Source organism: Ovis canadensis, chromosome 17 (assembly GCF_042477335.2).
Source record: "Ovis canadensis isolate MfBH-ARS-UI-01 breed Bighorn chromosome 17, ARS-UI_OviCan_v2, whole genome shotgun sequence".
Taxonomy (NCBI): domain Eukaryota; kingdom Metazoa; phylum Chordata; class Mammalia; order Artiodactyla; family Bovidae; genus Ovis; species Ovis canadensis.
The window spans coordinates 52,651,343-52,673,906 of NC_091261.1; positions in this window are offsets into that span (position 1 = coordinate 52,651,343).

Below are 22,564 nucleotides of genomic sequence, written 5' to 3' on the forward strand. Positions count from 1 at the left end.
CTCCAGCACAGCCATCCCCATCCACACTCGGAGCCTGCAGACCACACTGGTTTCTGTACTCCCCCTACCCACCCACACCACATGGAAAGGATCTCCTTGTGGGGAGGGGCAAACATACCTCAAGGGTAGAGATCCCACTTAGGCAAGGATCCACAGGGTTTCTGCTTCAGAAACTCAGGGTCAGACACCACCCCGAGTAGGGCAGTGATGGCCACTGAGCAGAGAGGATGGCTTGCATCAAATCAGCTTGCAACTCCATCCCTTCTAACTCAGCCCTACCCGACCAAGGTGACAGCTGCCTGCCTTCCTGGGGAAAGATAGGACTGCATCCACATCAAACTCAGCTCTCCTCACAAACGCTTTGGACACACAGAGTATATAGGGATGGTCCCACATAAGAACACTGCTTCAAGACCACAATGGATCACCGTTTTACCTAAATTCACAGATGCAGAGGAAGTTAAGCAAAATGAAATGACATCGACAGATGAATGGATAAAGAAGTGGTGGTACATTTATACAATGGAATATTACTTGGCCACAAAAGGGAACACATTTGAGTCAGTTCTGGTGAGCTGGACGAACCTAGAGCCTGTTATAGAGTGAAGTAAGTCAGAAAGATAACAACACATATCACATTTGTAGTATAACACAGGGAACTCAATCCAGGGCCTGCCTCCCTGACAACCTAGAGGGGTGGGATGGGTGGAGGATGGGAGGGAGGTTCACGAGGGAGGGGACATCTGTATACTTATGAATAATTCATGTTGCTGGTATGGCAGAAATCAACACAACATTGTAAAGCAGTTGTCCTCCAATTAAAAAAACAAAAGAAATGGCAAAGTATCTGCTCTCAGCAAATGAGAAGGAGAAAAACCATAAAAAACAAATAACAAAGTGAACAATTTACCAGATAAAGAGTTCGAAGTATTGGAAATAAAAATGTTAAGTGAATTGGGAGAAAGAATATATATATATATATATATATTTTCAGATTCTTTTTTCTTATAAGTATGTTTCCCTATACTATACAGTAGTTGCTGCTGCAGCTGCTAAGTCACTTCAGTCATGTCCGACTCTGTGCGACCCCATAGATGGCAGCCCACCAGGCTCCCCCATCCCTGGGATTCTCTAGGCAAGAATACTGGAGTGGGTTGCCATTTCCTTCTCCAGTGCATAAAAGTGAAAAGTCAAAGTGAAGTCGCTCAGTCGTGTCTGACTGAGCAACCCCGTGGACTGCAGCCTACCAGGCTCCTCCATCCATAGGATTTTCCAGGCAAGAGTACTGGAGTGGGGTGCCATTGCCTTCTCCATATATAGTAGTTACTTGTTGGTTATCTATTTTATATATAGTAGTGTGCATCTGTTAATCCCAAACTCCTTATTTATCCCTACACCCTTCCCTCTTTGGTAACCATAAGCTTGCTTTCTATGTCTGTGAGTCTATTTCTGTTTTGTAAATAAATTTACATCATTTTTTTTAGATTCCACATATATGCAATATTATATGGTATTTGTCTTTCTTTGTGTGACGTTTCATTCGGTATGAGGATCTCCAGGTCCATCCATGTTGCCTCAAATGGCATTAGTCTGTTCTTTCTTATGACTGAGTGATATTCCATAGGGCAAATGTACCACAGCTCCTTTATCCATCCCTCTGTCAGTGGACATTTAGGTGGCTTCCATTTCTTGGCTGTTGTAAACAGTGCTGCTATAAACATTAAGATGCCTGTATCTTTTCCAATTATGGTTTTCTCTGGTTTTATGCCCAGGAGTAGGATTTCTGGGTCATATGGTAGCTCTATTTTTAGTTTTTGGGAACCTCCATGCTATTTTCCATACTGTAAAAAAGTTCCTTTTCCTTTACAGCCTTTCCATTATTTACTGTTTATGAATTTTTTGATGCTGGCCATTCTGACTGGTGCGAGCTGATACCTCATCTTAATTTTGATTTGCACATGAACTGTTTATGATTCTCTTTGCTAGCAAGAATGGAAAATACCAAATTCCTCAGATCAGGAGCCATACACAGAGCACCTGTTATTCTACTCGAGCAAAGGCGATCACATCTGGACGAGCAGCTGCAACTTGGATGACGATGTGGTGGACTTTCCAGTAGTCAGCTTCATCTTCCCTCCAGGCAGCAGCCAGCCAGCCCTGAAATCCCGTATTAGCATCTGCTCTTTAGAACACTCCTGGCACTAGCTACTGCGATTGGCCTCCCTATGAAGCAGGCTCTGAGATGAAGATGAGTTTGCCAGACGTTTGTTAAAGAGTGCCCTTGGGACCCCACCAGTGTGGAAGAGATGGAAAGGAAACAGGACTGGACAGAGAGAGAGGCTGAACTGTGACGACTTCACAGTAAAAGCCTCCCTGTACTCCACGGCCTTCTGGAGTTGGGGAGAAAGGGCTGGGCCGATGGGTCACTGAGTGCAGGTGAACCCCAGAAGCAGCTGTGACCTTGAGCTGGCCAGGTTGCTCCAGCCGAGGATATCCCCATAAATTGCCAACAGTCAGGATGCATCTTGCAGCAGGTTCCTCAGCAGCTTCATCATTCTCAGCAGCTGACAGAGGCAGTCCTTCTTTCGTTAAGGGAAATATGGGCTGCTCATCGGACCACCCACCACTGTTGGGTGACAGGCTACGGGCCACTTCTGGGCTCTCAACTTCTCTATCTGTGCACAAATATCACATTGTTTTCATTATACTGCAGCTATTTGGAAATGTCTAGCATAGTACTTCCAAGGGTCATAAATTATCCCTCCATTTACTTAGTCTTTCATCTTAAGAAGGATTTTATTTTCTAGTGAGGAGTCTTTAAACATCTTTTGATAGATTTATTCATAGATATTTGGTGGTTGTTGATGTGATTATAATGGTACAATTTTTTTTCAGTTTTTGTTGTTTTGTAGGTGGAATGCAAATGATTTTCGTTGATTGAACACACATGCAATAACTTTGCTAAATTCACTTATCAATTCTGAATGTTTATGAACTCTTTATCTTTTCTAGGCACTCAAAAACTATGTCTGAATAATGATTGTTTTATTTCTTCTGTTTTGGTTCTTATGTCTTTTTTCCTTGTCTTATTTTACTGGTTGAATTTTTAGTACAATTTTGATAGTGAGTAACTTTATCTCATTCCTAATTTCAAGGACAATCTTTTCAATATTTCACCATTATGTAAGATGTTTGTTCTAGGTTTTTTTAATAGATACTTTTATATATTACTTATAGTTTAAGATATTTCCCTTCTGCTTCTAGTGTTCTCAGAGCTTGTAATCATGAGTGGGTTGAATTTTGTCAAATGATTTTTCTCTGTCTAAATAACCATGTGATTTCCCCCCTCTCATTTATTCTCAATGTGTTAAATTACACTGATGGTTTTTCAGTGCTCAACTAACCTTCCATATGGAAAACCCCACCTGATATCAGTATATATATGCACACTCATACATACACATATACTGAATTGAAATTGCTAACATTTTATTAAGAAGGTTTGTAACTATGTTCACTATTGGTCTGTAATGTTACTTTTTTGTAGTTTCCTTGCCAGGGTTTGGAATCAATGAATAGATGCTAACCCTATTTTTTTTTTTAATTTTAAAACTAAGGAATTACCCCCTTTTTCCATATCCTAAAATAATTTATGTCTGACTAGTATCACTGTTTATTTACCTTTCTTCTTTAAAAGTTTGGAAAGGTACATCAGTGAAACTTCCTGGGTCTTGTAGTTTTACTATGAGAAGGTTTTTTAAATGATGTATTCAACTCTAACTTCTAGACTCTTAAGGAATGATATTCAAGGCCCATTTATGGAGTGTATGTTACCTACCAAACTACTCATTGAATGTATATACTGTACCATTGTGGTAGAAGTCAATGACAATCCTGAGAGTAAATTGAATTTGTGCTGAAAATTCAGAAGTGAGATGCATGGGCCTTCTTTTGTGGAATACACTCTAGAGAGTGCTGCTGCTAAGTCACTTCACTTGTGTCCAACTCTGTGCGACCCCATAGACAGCAGCCCACCAGGCTCCCCCGTCCCTGGGACTCTCCAGGCAAGAACACTGGAGTGGGTTGCCATTTCCTTCTCCAATGCATGAAAGTGAAAAGTGAAAGGGAAGTTGCTCAGTCGTGTCCGACTCTTCGCGACCCCATGGACTGCAGCCTACCAGGATCCTCCATCTATAGGGTTTTCCAGGCAAGAGTACTGGAGTGGGGTGCCATTGCCTTCTCCAATGTCTAATGGCTACTGTAAGTCACCCAGTCATGTCCGACTCTTTGTGACCCTTGTACTATAGCCCTCCAGGTTCCTCTCTTCATGGAATTCTCTAGGCAAGAATACTGAAGTGGGTTGCCATTTCCTTCTCCCTAGAGGGTAGATAGGGTTTTGTTATATAGCAATAAACATAAGATTTCAATTTTTACAAGTTTAAATAGAGGTTCAGGGAGCCATGAGAGTTAATAATATGAAGATTTGATCCCTAGGCACATTAGAAACAACTTTTTAAAGAAATAATACGTGCATAATTACTTTATTTTACTTTACAATACTGTATTGGTGGAAAATAAAGTAAAAATAAATAATAATAAAATGAATTTTAAAAAAGAAATAATATATGCATAATTAAATGTTTTCAATGTATCTGTACTTATATCTTTTCATTATTCCTCTCATCTTCGTATCTGTTAACAAGCTGCTCCTCCACGTTGCTACTTCTCCAAGATGGGCTGTAAGTGTGGTAGCATCTCTCTTACAATTAGGAACATCTATCCCATGGACGGAGGAGCCTGGTGGGCTGCTGTCGTCCATGGGGTCGCTAAAAGTCGGACACGACTGAGCGACTTCACTTTCACGTTTCACTTTCATGCACTGGAGAAGGAAATGGCAACCCACTCCAGTGTTCTTGCCTGGAGAATCCCAGGGGCAGCGGAGCCTGGTGGGCTGCCGTCTATGGGGTCGCACAGAGTCGGACACGACTGAAGCGACTTAGCAGCAGCAGCAGCAGCACCCTGGGAGGAGAGTCTAGCCAGCCTTTGTGGTCCTCCGCTACCCAGAGCTGTTTCTCATCCGCCTCCGGCTGCCATTGCTTCTCCCCGCCACAAGGTGTCTCTGTTGACAATTGGTCCTCCACAGCTGTGACTCCACAGTCACCTAGGAGATGAGTCCCTGAATCTCCAAAGGATTCTGAGAATAGCTTGGAACAAGGATCCCCACTGCTTGAATGTTCGTCATTCTCTACTTGTGCGCTCTCCTCTCTCCAAGCCATCCTCACCATCCCCCAGACTCAGGGAGCACTGCGTCCACGTTTTTTCAGAAACTGTCTTTGCATTTCTGAACCTGCCCCTTTATAATTCTCAAAACCCAAAGGGCTCCATAAGCCCCTTGTCTCCAGCTGAACACCTACTTTTGTAAGTATCATTAGACTAAATATCCCAGGTCTAGAAAACCAGGCAAAACACAAGAGAAACAGAGAGAGCCCTTTTCTAGACCAAGGAATCAACTCTGTTCAAATAAAGAGAGGGTTCTATTTTCAGATCTCTAGGGAGATTTCTCCTTCTAAGGATTACTGAGGTAACTTTCTAACACTCTGCTTGCTAGATCAAAGAAATGGAAAAGCAAACACACATTTAACTGGGGGGTATATATACAATTAAATACTCTGTAATTAAACACCTTTCTTTTGTTCTAGCAAACACTGGGGTGGAGAAAAAACAATAATTAGTTGCAATCTGATAAAATACCTCATGTATCTAATAATAACAATCAGGCTGTCCCACGGGCTTTTCTTCTCATAACACAGTTCTTTAAAACTTTCCCCGGGTTATTATTTTTTGTCCCTTCATTTTCCTCATTCCTTTCCCATCTTTTCCAGTTTGTCCACATCTTTCAGAAAGTATGGTGACCCAAAGTAGCCACAGGATCCTAGTGTAGCACTCATGAATGCATAATATAGCAGGAAAATTGCTTCCAAATGCCCCATGAGTTGTTCCTTTTAATAAATTCCAGTACCCTCACAGCTTGGGTTCAGCATCCAGCCACCAGGTTTTTCTCCTATATTTTTGTGTAGTTGATCCCTTCCATTTTTTCCTACAAAGTTTTATCCTGCTTTATAAACCAATATTTTTGCTAATGTCACTTTGATTCTTATTTTCACATTTCAGAAAAAAATGACAAGATTTCCAAATGCTAAGTTATTTCACATCCCAACCCTGATATATATATATATGAGATTGATTCTTCAGTGGTTTCAATTTATTGACCTTAAAAGTGATTAATTTGTATTCGTCCTCCCCCAGTATTTTAACATTTATTTTTTAAAAGCACAATTTAGACAATAACTGAAAATGTCCTGATCCTGGAAATTTAAGTGCATTTTGTCCAGTTTTAGCAATGATGCAGCAATTCTGTACCAAACAAAGACCCAATTCTATCACGCTTCTTTCGATAAAGTGCTAATACTAAAGAAGATATTTTATTTTAGTATGCTAAGTCCGTCTAGTCAAGGCTATGGTTTTTCCTGTGGTCATGTATGGATGTGAGAGTTGGACTGTGAAGAAGGCTGAGCACCAAAGAATTGATGCTTTTGAACTGTGGTGTTGGAGAAGACTCCTGAGAGTCCCTTGGACTGCAAGGAGATCCAACCAGTCCATTCTGAAGGAGATCAGCCCTGGGTGTTCTTTGGAGGGAATGATGCTAAAGCTGAAACTCCAGTACTTTGGCCACCTCATGCGAAGAGCTGACTCATTGGAAAAGACTCTGATGCTGAGAGGGATTGGGGGCAGGAGGAGAAGGGGATGACAGAGGATGAGATGGCTGGATGGCATCACTGACTTGATGGACGTGAGTCTGAGTGAACTCCGGGAGATGGTGATGGACAGGGAGGCCTGGTGTGCTGCGATTCATGGGGTCGCAAAGAGTCGGACACGACTGAGCGACTGAACTGAACTGAACTGAATCATATGGGTAGATAGGATAATTTCTTCATATTCTTTATAGCACTATTATTTTAAGTAAATCTTACGTATAAATTCTATAGCTTATTATTACACTGTTCAGCAAACAGTAAAATTCATTGTCTTGTTCTCTCATAATTCATTGAATCAAACACCCACCCACCCACTCCCATCTATGAATCTTGAAATGACATTACAAATCACCATGTAAAGTTCCACAATTAAAACTATGACATTCAGGCAACTTAAGAGATTTGTCCAAAATCAGGTAGTGACCAAAACTGTATTAGAAACCTGATGCAAAATCTAATGTTCTTTCCTCTACATAATATCATCCTCTGAATTTGCTATTTCAATAACTTTTAACTAAATGTAGAGTTTAATGAGTAATATATAAAAATTTTCAGTCTATGAGCCTAAGCACCAAAGAATTCTGGCTATATAGCAGAAAAATCATTTTCTTAGTATCAATTAATTTGTTGAAATATTATTTATAATTAGAGTTAAATGAACTTTCATAGGTGTTTTCAAAGGTCTTCTTCAATAAACAATGCAAAGAAATAGAGGAAAACAGAAGAAGGGGAAAGACTAGAGCTCTCTTCAAGAAAACTGGGACTATCAAAGGAACATTTCATCCAAAGATGGGCACAATAAAGGACAAAATCTGTAAAGACCTAACAGAAACAGAAGAGATGGCAAGAATACACATCAGAACTGTACAAAAAAGATCTTAATGATCAGGGTAACCATGATAGTGTGGTAACTCACCCAGAGTCAGACGTTCTGGAGTGTGTAGTCAAGTGGACCTTAGGAAGCGTTGCTGCCAATAAAGCTAGTGGTGGTTGTTGTCCAGTCACTCAGGTGTGTCTTGGTCTTTTTTACCCCATGGACTGAAGCACACCAGGCTTCCCTGTCCTTCACTGTCTCCCTGAGCTTACTCAGACTCATGTCCATTGAGTTGGTGATGTCATCCAACCAGCTCATCCTCTTACAGGGTGACTAGAGACTGATGTGTGATCAAAACGTCACAGGGCAAGTGGTGGGGGGTGGGAAGAGGATGGATTGGCAATTTGGAATTAGGAGATGCAAAGTATTATATGCTGGATGGGTAAGCATCTACCTGCAATGTGGGAGACCTGGGTTCGATCCCTGGGTCGGGAAGATCCCCTGGAGAAGGAAATGGCAACCCACTCCAGTATTCTTGCCTGGAGAAGCCCATGGATGGAGGAGCTTGGTGGGCTACAGTCCACAGGTTGCAAAGAGTCGGACATGACTGAGCGACTTCACTTCGCTTTCACTTTCTACTGCATAGCGCAGTTCAGTTCAGTCACTCAGTCTTGTCTGACTCTGCAGCTGCATGGACTGCAGCATGTCAGGCTTCCCTGTTCATCACCAACTCCCTGAGCTTACTCAAACTCATGTCCATTGAGTTGGTGATGCAGTCCAACCATCTCATCCTCTGTCATCCCTTTCTCCTCCTGCCTTCAATCTTTCCCAGTATCAGGGTCTTTTCTAATGAGTCAGCTGTTCGCATCAGGTGGTCAAAGTATTCAAGCTTCAGCTTCAGCATCAGTCCTTCCAATGAATATTCAGGACTGATTTCCTTTAGGATTGACTAGTTTGATCTTGAAGTCCAAGAGACTCTCAAGATTCTTCTCCCAGCAATTCAGTTCGAAAGCATCAATTCTTCACCACTCAGCCACCTCTCACATCCATACATGACTACTGGAAAAACCATAGATCTGACAAAAAGTATGAAAAATCTAGTGGAGTAGTGGAGGTAATTGAATTCCAGCAGAGATATTTAAAATCCTAAAAGTTGATGCTATTAAACTGATGCACTAAATATGTCAGCAAATTTGGAAAATCCAGTAGTGGCCACAGGACTGGAAAAAGTCAATCCTCATCACAAATCCCAAGAAGGGCAGTACTAAAGAATGTTCAAACCACCAGACAATTGCACTCATCTCCAATGCTAGTTAGGTTATGCTTAAAATCCTTCAAGCTAGGCTTCAGCAACACATGAAAAGAGGACTTCCAGATGTTCAAACTGGGTTTAGAAAAGGCAGAGGAACTGGGGATCTAATTGCCAACATTCACTGTATCATAGACAAAGCAAGGGAATTCCAGGAAAACATCTACCTCTGTTTCATTGACTATGCTAAAGCATTTGACTATGTTGAGTTCAGTTCAGTCACTCAGTCATGTCCGACTCTTTGTGACACCATGGACTGCAGCACACCAGGCTTCCCTGCCCATCACCAACTCCTGGAGCTTGCTCAATCTCATGTCCACTGAATCGGTGATGCCATCTAGCCATCTCATCCTCTGTCATCCCCTTCTCCTGCCTTCTTTATAGTCCAACTCTCACATCCATACATGAATACTGGAAAAGCCATAGCTTTGACTAGACGGACCTTTCTCGGCAAAGTAATGTCTCTGTTTCTTAACATGCTGGCTAGGTTGGTCATAGCTTTTCTTCCAAGAAGCAAGTGTCTTTTAATTTCATGGCTGCAATCACCATCTGCAGTGAAAGCCCAGGAAAATAAAGTCTCTCACTATTTCCATTGTTTCCCCGTCTATTTGCCATGAAGTGATGGGATCAGATGCCATGATCTTCATTTTTCAAATGTTGAGTTTTGGGCCAGGTTTTTCATTCTCCTCTTTCACTTTCATCAAGAGGCTCTCGTTGTTTACCTTGTTTAATTCCCTGCTGTTTAAATTCCTTCTGCTTCTTTTATCTGCAGCCCCATATGTCACCATTACTCCACAGTGAAGAACAGCATTGGGGCAAATATATATTGGACCACCTCAGGCCGTTACCACAAAATGTTTCAATGCTCTACTTAATTTGACTGTGACAATTAGCCCACTGTAAAATTTTAACAAGATATGAATTATTTCCCAGAATGACATTTTATTGTCTCAGGTCAACTGTAGGCTGAACTAAACACTCAAATGTATACTATATAATACCTGGCTTGAAAACATGCATATATAGTATTATATCATATCATATCATATCATATCATATCATATTATATTGTATTATATATTAATATAAACTCAAAACTTGCTAATAAGTCTGTCTTTTGCTGCACTATTTGGGCCCAAGATCCCATTTCCTGGAGTCCTATTTTTATCTTATTGCTAGAATTTTTTAAATATTTAATTATTTATTTGGTTGCTCTGGGTCTTATTTGTGGTACACAGATCTTCAATCATCGTTGCGGCATGTGGGATCTTGAGCTGTGGTGTGGGGAATCTAGTTCCCTGACCAGGGACCGAATCCAAGTCCCCTGCCTTGGGAGCACAGAGTCTTAGCCACTGAACCACCAGGGAAGTCCCTGCTAGAATCTTGAGAAGTAGCCATGTCTTTGGCTCCCTACCTCACTTTAAAGCGCAATCAGTATCAGAGTTACAGTCCATGCAGTTAGACTCATGTACACTTACACATTTTCAACCTTTTCCTTTCTGCTAGGGCTGGTAGGACCTACTGTGTATGTTACATGCAGAATCACAACAACTGGTATAAATGGATTAGTTAAATGGGTATTAGAAGGCTCCGAAGATTCAACAGAATGGCTTTGGGTTTAAAGTGTTAGAGATTAGGGAAAATCCTCCATTCTGCCTGGGTGATATATTCACTGGGATCTCATCCAAATCTCCGGAAGAGACAATTTCAGTGCCAACTGTTAACTAATGCTTTGTTTATTCAAAAGGTTGATAGGTGACATCCTTTAGGATTGTCATGAACTCGCTAACATCTCTGAACGCGTTCTTTCTTTTGCTCACTTTTCCCCATCTACATCAAGTCTTTGATGTTGATCATTTTTGTTGGCTCATTAATTCAGTGTTTCTTTGTTCAATAAATTCCCAGCATGCTAATGTTAAATTGCCAGGAATAAAAATCCTGATGACAGAAGTGGCACCAGAGAAATCACTGCTATTCTTGGCTGCAGACATTTCCAGTCTGAACAATAGCTGTTTTCTTCATAGCTTTCACCAATGTCATATTTTAAGCAGGGATTTTGTGGGCTCAACAAATGAATGGAAAAGTCTGCAAAATGTGTTGCAGAAATCTCTCACAGGTAGGCAGGAAATTTGGAATACATGATCAGGACAGAAAAGTCATAAAGAGATGTCTAGGTCAAAAGACAGTGTAAAGCTGCTGAAGAGCGCGGTAAAGTATGGTGCAGTCAGCAGCACAGCCATGCTCTTCCCAGCTGATTCTGAATCTAATGCCACATGAGGAATTTAAGGCTGCAAACCAGGACACTAGGCAATCTGAAGATTTAAAAAATGTTAAGAAAGCAGGTTTCAAAAGAACAGAACTATCTCAAGGTAACTTATTTTATAATTCAGTATAATAAAGCTCTTATCCTTTAATTTTCTTTATTTAATAAAAGAATATTGAAGTATAGTTGATTTACAATGTTGGGCTAGTTTCTCCTGAACAGCATAGTAAATCAGTTATACATATACATATAGTCACTCTTTTAAGATTATTTTCCCATATAAGCCATTACAGAGTATTGAGTTGAGGTCCCTGTGCTATACAACAGGTCCTTATTAGTTATCAACTTTGTACATATTAATGTGTGTGGGGGTCAATCTCAATTTCCCAATTTATCCCACCCTCCTTTCCCTGCTGGTAACCATGACTTTGTTTTCTATATTCTTATCCTTTAAAATGATAATTGTTTAAACCAAAATTTTCACAAATTGCAAATATCCAAATAGTCAATTCCAGAGTTCAAGTTGGAGAGACTTAGGGAGGATAGTCTCCGCAACTCTCTTGGTTACTCAAACAGTGAAGAATCTGCCTCAGTGCAGGAGACCAGGGTTTGATCCCTGGGTCGGGAACATCCCCTGGAGAAGGGAATGACAGTGAAGTCCAGTATTCTTGCCTGGAGAGTTCCATGGGCAGAGGAAACTGGGGGAGCTACAGTCCATGCGGTCGCAAAGAGTCAGACACGACTGAGCGACTAACACTTTCAGGGAGAATAGACGTAACACGCTCATACTGGAGTTAACGTGCCTCTCTTGGATTTTTCATCAAAGGGTGAGTGGGAGGTAACATATGCAAATAAAACTATTAAATTGTAAAAACAAAAATGCAGAGAAATAGGGAGTTTTACTGAAAAAATGTCTGAGTTTTAGGGAAATGTCCAAAGTTTATTCAAATCTTCTTTATTTTTCCATCTCTCCAGAGACCCAGAGGAGTGAGGCTGCCCCTTGAATACTCCCAATCTTTTCAGCCTTTCTCTTGCTTTTTGATACTGTTTATTTTTCTTCATTCCTCTGTAGTGATCTATTTACTATATGAATCAAGGTAAACCTTTGTAGATTTTTTCCTTTGGATCACCACCATGACTCCCAGCAAATTTACTTCATTCTGAAAGCACACCTCAAAAGGTCAATTTGTTCTCTAGTTTAGAAGATATACCTCTTGTTAGAAAAAGCTGATTATACTGAGACATCACAAGTATTTGTGGATTAACTTCTTTCAGTTTCAGACAGAGTTCAGTGTCTAAGGATATTGTATTAACTCTTAGGCAGTCTAGAGCAGCAGCCTCCAATAAGATAGTCATAGACATATCTGATAAATTATATCTGAGTTGTTTATTAAAATTAAAATTTCACTCTCATTTGCCACATTTCAACAGCTTACTTGCCAACTATGCCTAGTGTCTCTCATATTCGAAAGCACAGAAAGAGACCTTTTTCATCTTTGCAGAAAGTTCTATCGGGAACACTGTTCTAGAACCTTCTATTCAAGGTGCCTTCATGGACCAGCAAGGTCAGCCTCCCATGGGAGGCAACTTATTAGAAAAGCAGTTTCCTGGGCTCCACCTCAGGCCAACTGAATCATAATTTTCACTTTTCATGAGACACCTGGGTTTCCATGTGAGGAAATATCAGTTCCATCAAAAGGTCATTTTTGAGTCTGCTTTTAAATATGAACTCCCTTGCAGAGGCAGCATATTAAAACATGTCTGATTTTCAGAGGTAGGGGTCAAAACTCCATCAAAGCTTTTCTTATCATGCAGTATAATCATTAAGTCTTTATACACTTATTTTGATAATAAAGATAGTTAAGATGTGTTAAGAACCTTCCAAGATGTCTTCTTTAATTTAACAAGCTAATCGTCTTCTATAATTGTTCAAACACACACATCTTTCTGCAACTCTGCTTCTTTTATTGGGACCCTCAGAAAAAAGAAATTCACAAAGTGCAGTTCATCATGGTGTGACATTTTTTTGGAATCATGAAAATACTTTAGTCAACATGAAGGAGCCAACACTTGATGCAGGCAGCTCTCTGGGTATGGAATGAACTATCCACACATGTAACTGCAGAATGTATTGGGATTAACCCAATTTTAAAGACAAGGATAATAGTTTGTATCCACCATTACATATAGCACCCTGAAGATGTTTAATGTTTATTTAAAATCATTAAAAAAATTCAGCTCTCAAAGTTGCTAAACCACTCACCATGGACTCCTTTGAAACAGAGAAAATCCTGCTTCACATCTATCTCATCACTTTTTACATTACTGGTAATTGTGTAATGACATTGAATATTATTAATGGGTCAAATATCAGAATTATTCCTGTGAGTCTTCTTAGGTAGATCCTTTGAATATAATTATGTTTCAAATATTGGTTCTTAAAGATGAATATTCATTTCTTTACTAAATGCCAAGATTATAAGATAATTAGTTCTTGTAAAGTTGTATAGGACTTAGTTCAGGTTTTGAAGATAATTTGAATGTTTATCAAATCGGCTGGCCTTGAATTTCAACTCTTACTTTCCATTATGGTTTATTACAAGATACTGAGTAACATTTCCTGTGCTATATGGTAGGTCCTTCTTGTTTCTCTGTTTTATATACAGTAATGTGTATATATTAATCCCAAACTCTTAATTTATCCCTCCTTCCTGTCTTTGACAACCATAAGTGTATTTTCTATGTCTGTAGTCTGTTTACTGGTGCTATAGTTTAATTCAATCAAAAACCCTATACATAAAATCTGAAGCTTTGTGGATTTTAAGAATCAAGTTTATTAATTAAGCAGACAGAGTTTCAATTCAAAAGTTGTGCCAGGCAAGGAACAAAAACCAAGATTTTTCATGTACCAGTAAAAATAATTTTTTAAAAATCACTTCATTTTCTTTTTCTATTTTGGATATTAGAAAAATAATAATTTGAAATCAGCAGAATTAAATGTTGATAATTCTTTCAAATATGCACTTCATTGTCACACAGCCTATGGCCCAGGACAGTAGTTGAATTATAATATACATACTCTTAAATTTAACAGAATAGTTACTTCACCTCACTGATGAAATTATCACAGTAAGCCCCTTTCATAAGAAAATAAAGCAAGGAGAAGAATTCATTTTCATAGTTAGATTCATAAATTAATATCATTATGATATATTTGTAATTTTCCAAGTTCCTTTGTGTAACTGAACAGGTTAACCATTTGTCATAATTGTCTTTATTGTTAGTTTGAGCAAAGAGTTTTCCCAAAATCTTAAAAAATAGCATGCATAAATAAATCCATAAAGATAACATAAGCAGATAAACATGTAGAAAGCAGAACTGACAGTGACACAAATTCCAAGAGAAAATAAAATCATCTGGAAAGCAAAATTATTAATAAAATTATAATTTAATGAATCATGAGAATTTACCTAGATAAAATTAGCTATATAAAATAAAGACTAAGCATCATACTTAAGACTATGTAGAAGAATTAAGAAGGCAACTCCTTTTCTGCATCTTTATGTTACAATGAATTAATATGATGAGGACTATCTTTTGCAAAAAGTTAATAGCAGCATTGAAAATAGAAAGAAGTTTTTATGCTTTTCCAGGATATATTGGTATTGCAGAAGACTCTTGAGAGTCCCTTGGGCTGCAAAGAGATCAAACTAGGCAATCCTAAAGAAAATCAGTCCTGAATATGCATTGGAAGGACTGATGCTGAAGCTGAAAGTCCAATATGTGGCCACCTGATGTGAAGAACTGACTCACTGGAAAAGCCCCTGATGCTGACAAAGATTGAAGGTAGGAGGAGAAGGGGACAACAGAGGATGAGACGGTTGGATGGCATCACCAACTCAGTGGACCTGAGTTTTAGCAAGCTCCAGGAGGTAGTGATGGACAGGGAAGCCTGGCGTCTTACAGTTCATGTGGCCTCAAAAAGTCGGACATGACTAAGTGGCTGAACTAAACCCTGAGGGGTTCAGTTGCATGCTGCTTTAATTAATTAGAAGAAATAAGTACTTAAAATTATAAACATTTATTTTACCCATTCTAGTTATTAAATCCTCCTAGGATTTCTTATAAAATAGATGTGCTCTAGGAAGTACATTAAGTCATTTCTAATTAGAATACTTACATGTATAAATGTTTTAAAGTGTCATATTTATAGACACATAAAACTTGGTTAACTGTGGCACGCCTTTTGGACTACATCCTAAGGAAAATAATTAAACCTTAATTTCTATATCCTGTCGCAATTCTACAAATATTTGACTTATTTGTATACATTTAAATTTAAATTATAACATTTTAACCATAAATTTGCAAAAAAATCAATTATATTTTACATGAGTTCTATTAAGAACATACTGTACCTTTTTATACTTTATATATTATTTTAAATACAGTACTTAACACAAAAATGCATGTTCCATACTAATGAATTATTAAGGAATTTTCAAGCATAATTTGATTGAGCACTATTTCTATTTTGCACATTGACTTAGAATCTAATTCTCACATAAGATGCTTCATTTCTCATGATTAGTTAATTGTAGAACTTTATACCAAGGAAAAAGATCTTAATGACCCAGATAACCAGGGTGGTGTGATTACTCACCTAGAGTCAGACATCCTGGAGTGGAAAGCTAAGTGAGCCTTAGGAAGAATCACTATGAACAAAGCTAGTGGAGATGATGGAATTCCAGTTGAGCTATTTCAAATCCTAATAGATGATGCTGTGAAAGTGCTGCAGTCAATATGCCAGCAAATTTGGAAAACTCAGCAGTGGTCACAGGACTGGAAAAGGTCAGTTTTCATTACAATCCCAAAGAAGGGCAATGCCAATGTTCAAACTACTGCACAATTGCACTCACTTCGCAGGCTAACAAACTAATGCTCAAAATTCTCCAAGCTAGGTGTCAACAGAGCATGAACCAAGAACTTCCAGATGTTCAAGCTGTATTTAGAAAAGGCAGGGGAACCAGATATCAAATTGTCAACATGCATTGGATCATGCAAAAAGCAAGAGAACTCCATAAAAACATCTACTTCTCCTTTACCGACTATGCTAAAGCCCTTGACTGTGTGGGTCACAACAGACTGAAAAATTCTTCAAGAGATGGGGATATCAGACCATCTTAACTGCCTCTTGAGAAATCTGTATGCAGGTCAAGAAGCAACAGTCAGAACCAGACATGGAACAATGGACTGGTTCCAAATAGGGAAAGGAGTATGTCAAGGCTATATTTTGTCGCCCTGTTTATTTAACTTATATGCAGAGGACATCATGCAAAATGCCAGGCTGAGTGAAGCACAAGCTGGAATCAAGATTGCTGAGAGAAATATCAATAACTTCAGATATGTAGATGACACCACCCTTATGGCAGAAAGAGAAGAGGAACTAAAGAACCTGTTGATGAAAGTGAAAGAAGAGAGTGAAAGAGATGGATTAAAACTCAACATTCAAAAAACAAAGATCACGGTATCCAGTCCCATCACTTCATGGAAAATAGATGCAGAAACAATGGAAACTGTGACAGACCTAATTTTTTTGAGCTCCAAAATCACTCCAGATAGTGATGGTAGCCATGAAATTCAGATGCTTGCTTCTTGGAAAAAAAAGCTATGACCAACCTAGACAGCATATCAAAAAGTAGAGACATTACTTTGCCTACAAAAGTCTGTCTAATCAAACTGGTTTTCCCAGTAGTCATGTATGGATGTGAGAGTTGGACTATACAGAAAGCTGAGCACTGAAGAATTGACACTTTCGAACTGTGGTTTGGAAAAGACTCTTGAGAGTCCCTTGGACTGCAAAGAGATCAAACCAATCAATCTTGAAGGAAATCAGTCCTGGATATTCATTGGAAGGACTGATACTGAAGCTGAAACTCCAAAACTTTGGCCACCTGATGTGAAAAACTGCCTCACTGGGAAAGCCCCTGATGCTGGGAAAGTTTGAAGGCTGGAGGAGAAAGGGATGACAGAGGATGAGATGGTTGGATGGCATCCCCGACTCGATGCACATGAGTTTGAGCAAGTTCCGGGAGTTGATGATGGACAGGAAAGCCTGGCGTGCTACAGTTCATGGGCTGGCAGAGTCAGGCACAACTGAGCAACTGAACTGAACTGAACTGAAATAAAACAACTAGAATTTTAGTAGCATCGGACTTTAATCCAAATCTTAGGGCTCCTCCTAATTGGAAGCATTTGAAACATTGTGTATTTGCCATAGTTTTCTTCTTTGTAATATGAGTAAACTGTGGTCACCCTCAACTTAGCATATGAAATGATAAAAAATGTAAAAATTACAATTTAAAACTTTGAATGAGCAAAATAGTATGCAAAGCATTTGCCTGTATTATTAATGGCTCCTTTTCCCTTTTAAGGGTTAAGTTTTCCTTGAAAAGAAATCAACATGTTACCCTAGAATTTCACTAGTGTGCCTTAAAATCTCTCAAAGTGAAAATAAAAATGAGCATGTTCCTGGGCCCCACTTCCTACTAATTCTGACCCAGCAGGTGTGAGATAGGCACTCTGGTGGTTCAGGTGTAAATGCTGCACTTGACCTGCCCAATAGCAGAATGTGTCACTCATTTTCTGCAAAGCTGCTGCTCTCCCTTAAGTTAGGACTTACTCTGTAATGAGTGTACATGTGAATCACACTGGCTGTTTAATGAATCTGGTTTAATATTGATAAGTGTATGAGGCCTTAGGAGAAAAACAGTTGCATACTGGCCTCCCGTTGGAATAATTCTTTTATCCCCATTACCAAGTTCTGAGGCCCAGTACAGGGGGAAAATGAGGTAAGTTTGATGAATGGTGAAGTATTTTTCATTTATGATCTTTTCCTACTCAATGCATTTCTCTCTTATGTCTTTTGGAAAGTGCTAGAAAAAAATTTATAAAGATAAGGTGTTTATAATAGCCAGGACATGGAAGCAACCTAGATGTCCATCAGCAGACGAATGGATAAGAAAGCTGTGGTACATATACAGTATGGAGTGTTACTCAGCCATTAAAAAGAATACATTTGAATCAGTTCTAATGAGGTGGAGCCGATTATACAGAGTGAAGTAAGCCAGAAAGAAAAACACCAATACAGTATACTAACACATATATATGGAATTTAGAAAGATGGTCATGATAACCCTGTATGCGAGACAGCAAAAGAGACACAAATGTAAAGAACAGACTTTTAGACTCTGAGGGAGAGGGAGAGGGAGAGGGTGGGATGATTTGGGAGAATGGCATTGAAACATGTATACTATCATGTAAGAAACGAATCGCTAGTCTATGTTCAATACAGGATATAGGATGCTTGGGGCTGGTGCACTGGGATGACCCAGAGAGATGATATGGGGAGGGTGGTGGGAGGGGGGTTCAGGATTGGGAACTCATGTACACCTGTGGTGGATTCATGTCAATGTATGGCAAAACCAATACAGTATTGTAAAGTAAAAAAATAAAATTTTAATTTAAAAAAATCAATTAAAAAAGATACAGTGTTTAAATAAATCAACATCTGGTAATAAGGTGCCTCCTTCTCATCGTCAGATGTGTCTGTACGTGTGTGTTTGAGAGAGAGAGAAAGAGAGGAGAAAAAGAGAGTATTTTTGGTTGTAGGAGGTGAATACACGAGAATCATGTCTGAAGGCAATGTGGCTGCGACAGTTCACACACTCTACCATGGGACTATGTCCGAAAATGTTATCAAACTCAGGTCCAGCTGCTCCCAGCTCAAAATCAGTACCCAAGGGGCAAATGTTGCTAGAAAGGAAAGCTGCTTTTAATCAGAATGCCATCAATCTGGGGAGAAGGTGGACTCAGTGTCTGCAAAAACTACCTCTGAGAATTCTGCTCTGCCATGAAGATTCTTAAAAGGAAAAAGGGAAGTAACCTGAGTTATTCATTAAGAGAGAGGATCAGAGTCATCACCATCCCCCACTGAATGCAGGCTTGTCAACTCTTCATGATCTTTCTTTAAATGCATCTTGTTCACACAGTTTGTTCAAGAGATTATTGAAAAAGAAGCTGGGGAAGAGACTTGGTCATCTGTTAATTATTTTTTCTTTGATCTACTGAAGGAACCAGCAGGTTAAGTGAAGCATTGGGTGATTAAAAGATTTGAAAGGTGTGCTTGGGGTGGAGATGAGTAGATAGTTACATGTTGCTTTGTTAAAGTGATACAGAAGGAGGCTTCCTGCTGAGGACTGTCTCCTGCTAAGAACTGCTTACAAAAAAGGAGAAAACCAACAGCAAACCTTGGGGGTCACACTGTGATTATCACACAACAAATCTCTACAGGTCAGTACCAGCAGTCAGTCCACCACTGGAAGTTCTCCTGCTGCTGCTGCTAAGTCGTTTCAGTCGTGTCCAGCTCTGTGCGGCCCCATAGACTGCAGCCCACCAGGCTCCCCGTCCCTGTGATTCTACAGGCAAGAACACTGGAGTGGGTTGCCATTTCCCTCTCCAATGCATGAAAGTGAAAAGTGAAAGTGAAGTCACTCAGTCCTGTCCGACTCTTAGTGACCGCGCGGACTGCAGCCCACCAGGCTCCTCTGTCCGTGGAATTTTCCAGGCAAGAGTACTGGAGTGGGGTGCCATTGCCTTCTTCAGGAAGTTCTCCTATGAAGGCATAATACACTGAGATTATCGCATAAAACTGCAAGACACTGTTCCTAACAATGGTGCTGTAGACGTGTGAGCAAGATCATGTAGAGGAAGAAGAGCCTGTAATTATGAAACATTCTTGGCTTTTGTATGTTGGTAACCTTCTGGCTGGGTGGTACCCTTCCTTGCTACTTATTATTCCCTGTTAGCTGACTGTAAAGAGACTCCAGATTTTGACAATTAGACAATATCCTTATCGGTACTCAGTTCCTCCCTATCTTCTTTAGAAGTGAATATGAATTTTATAAAACTGAGAAGATACACACCTAAAGAATGTTCTTACATTGAGAAATGTAGAACATTTTCTCAAATATTTTGGACGTGATACAATTGCCGAATTAGTTGATGTTAAATGTATGCTGCTTTCCTTTTGGAATGTGAGAAACCAAGGGACATTACAGTAGACTCTTCTAAATTGTTGAGTTTACTATTCTACCAAGATTATTTCAGATAGACACAAAAATGCTACCTGCATTGAGCACTTAGAAATGCAAATGCATGGACACAAAAAGACCCTGCCTAGGGGCCTTGTGAAAACACCAAACAATTATTCCTGTCTGTTTCTCATGCACCACTATTCCTTCTCCCCTCGCATGTGCACATAAACCCAAGGGCACAGACAGTGCCTCCTGCAATCTCATGTCACCCTTTCCTCCTGCCTGCCATCGGCCTTTCTAGTCATGGCAATAAAAATCAGTTTTATTATTTTTATAATAATGTTAAATATAGTTTATGATAAATGGGATTTACTTTTTCCAAATTAAAATATTTGAGGTTTGTAAAGTTATCAGCTCTACTAGCAAAGCTTCTAGAAGAAAATATTTTAATTCATTATTTAAGTTATTAGCTAAAAAGTCTTCTTTTCCTTGACTTATGATGCAGTTAAGTCCTGTTAAATCCATTGTAAATTGAGAATATCACTTCAAAAATGTGTTGAATACACCTGACCTACCAAACATCAGAGCTAAGTCTTGCCCACCTTAAACAGACTCAGAACACTTACATTAGCCTATAGTTGGGCAAAATTATCTAACACAAAGCTTATTTTATAATAAAGTGCTGAATATATCATGTAATTGACTGGATATTGTACTGAAAGTCAAAACCAGAATCGTCTAGGTATAGAATTGTAAGTGTATCAGTTGTTGACCCTGGTAAATGCGTGACTGCCCAGGATCACAAGACAGGATTGTACCATGTGCCACTAGCCTGGGAAAAGAGCAACATTCTAAATTCCAAGTATGGTTTCCACTGACTCCCTAGTGCTTTTGCACTATCTTAACTGTTTAGGAGAAGCACACTGATTGAAACCGCCCACCCTGGCCAGGCACCATAGTAACTATTTGCATGAGTTGTTTTATGACAGGAGATCCTGATAAGGAATACGGAACTAATAAGCCACCACCAACCGGAAGAGTTCAGGAAAGGTCGAAAGGCAACACCGAGTGTCAGTCTACTTCCCAGAATCCCTCTTGCTAGCATCCATCTTGGCTGAGCGATGCGTGTGCCACCAGAAAAGACTCTGAATTAGAATGATTGGCCAAAGACCATCTGGAAACTAATCCCATCACCATAAAACCTGAGACTGCGAGCCATGTAGCAGAGCAGTTTTCCTGGGTTCCCTTACCCTACTGCTCTCCACCTGGGTGCCCTTTCCCAATAAAGTCTCTTGCTTTGTCAGCACATGTGTCTCCTCAGACAATTCATTTCCGAGTGTTAGACAAGAGCCCAGTTTTGGGCCCTGGAAGGGGTCCGCCTTCCTGCAACAGAACCATTGTTAAATCAGGGATTATCATACTAGAAATCATCTCTCTGTGTTATGATAGGAATTTCAATGAAAGATTATTGTTTTAATAGTCTGTTTTCACTGAATAGCTTGAAACAAATGTTGAGGTCTCTTGAATTCTAAAAGAATTTAAATATCTTCTTTTATAAACAGTAAAGTCTCTTGTAAATTGGGAAGATTTTGATGTATATATTATAAATTTAATTCAACTATAAAATAAATATACCAGAGGGGAAAAACTTCTATAATGATAATTAAGAATCAGCAAGATAATAGAGAAATACTTAATTTTTCACACAGGTCCATGAAAAAAACCAACAGGTAAAACTAGTGTAGTGAAGCCAAGGAATTTTGTAATAAAATTCATGAATAACAATGAAAGGGATGCTGAAGTCTGTGTTGAAAAGAAACACTTTAAGCTTCTAGTCTTATAAAGAGTATTTTAAATTTTTTGCATTATTTTAAATTTAAAACAAAATTTTTCCTTTTTTTTCTTTTTCTTTTTAATTTTTACTTATTTCGCTTTACAATACTGTATTGGTTTTGCCATACATTGACATGAATCAGTCACGGATATACACGAGTTCCCAAGTTGCAGGATATAAAATCAACACACAGAAATCCCTTGCATTCCTATACACTAATAATGAGAAAATAGAAAAAGAAATTAAGGAAACAACTTCATTCACCATTGCAATGAAAAGAATAAAATACTTAGGAATATATCTACCGAAAGAAACTAAAGACCTATATATGGAAAATTATAAAACACTGATGAAAGAAATCAAAAGAGGACACTAATAGATGGAGAAATATACCATGTTCATGGACTGGAAGAATCAATATAGTGAAAATGAGT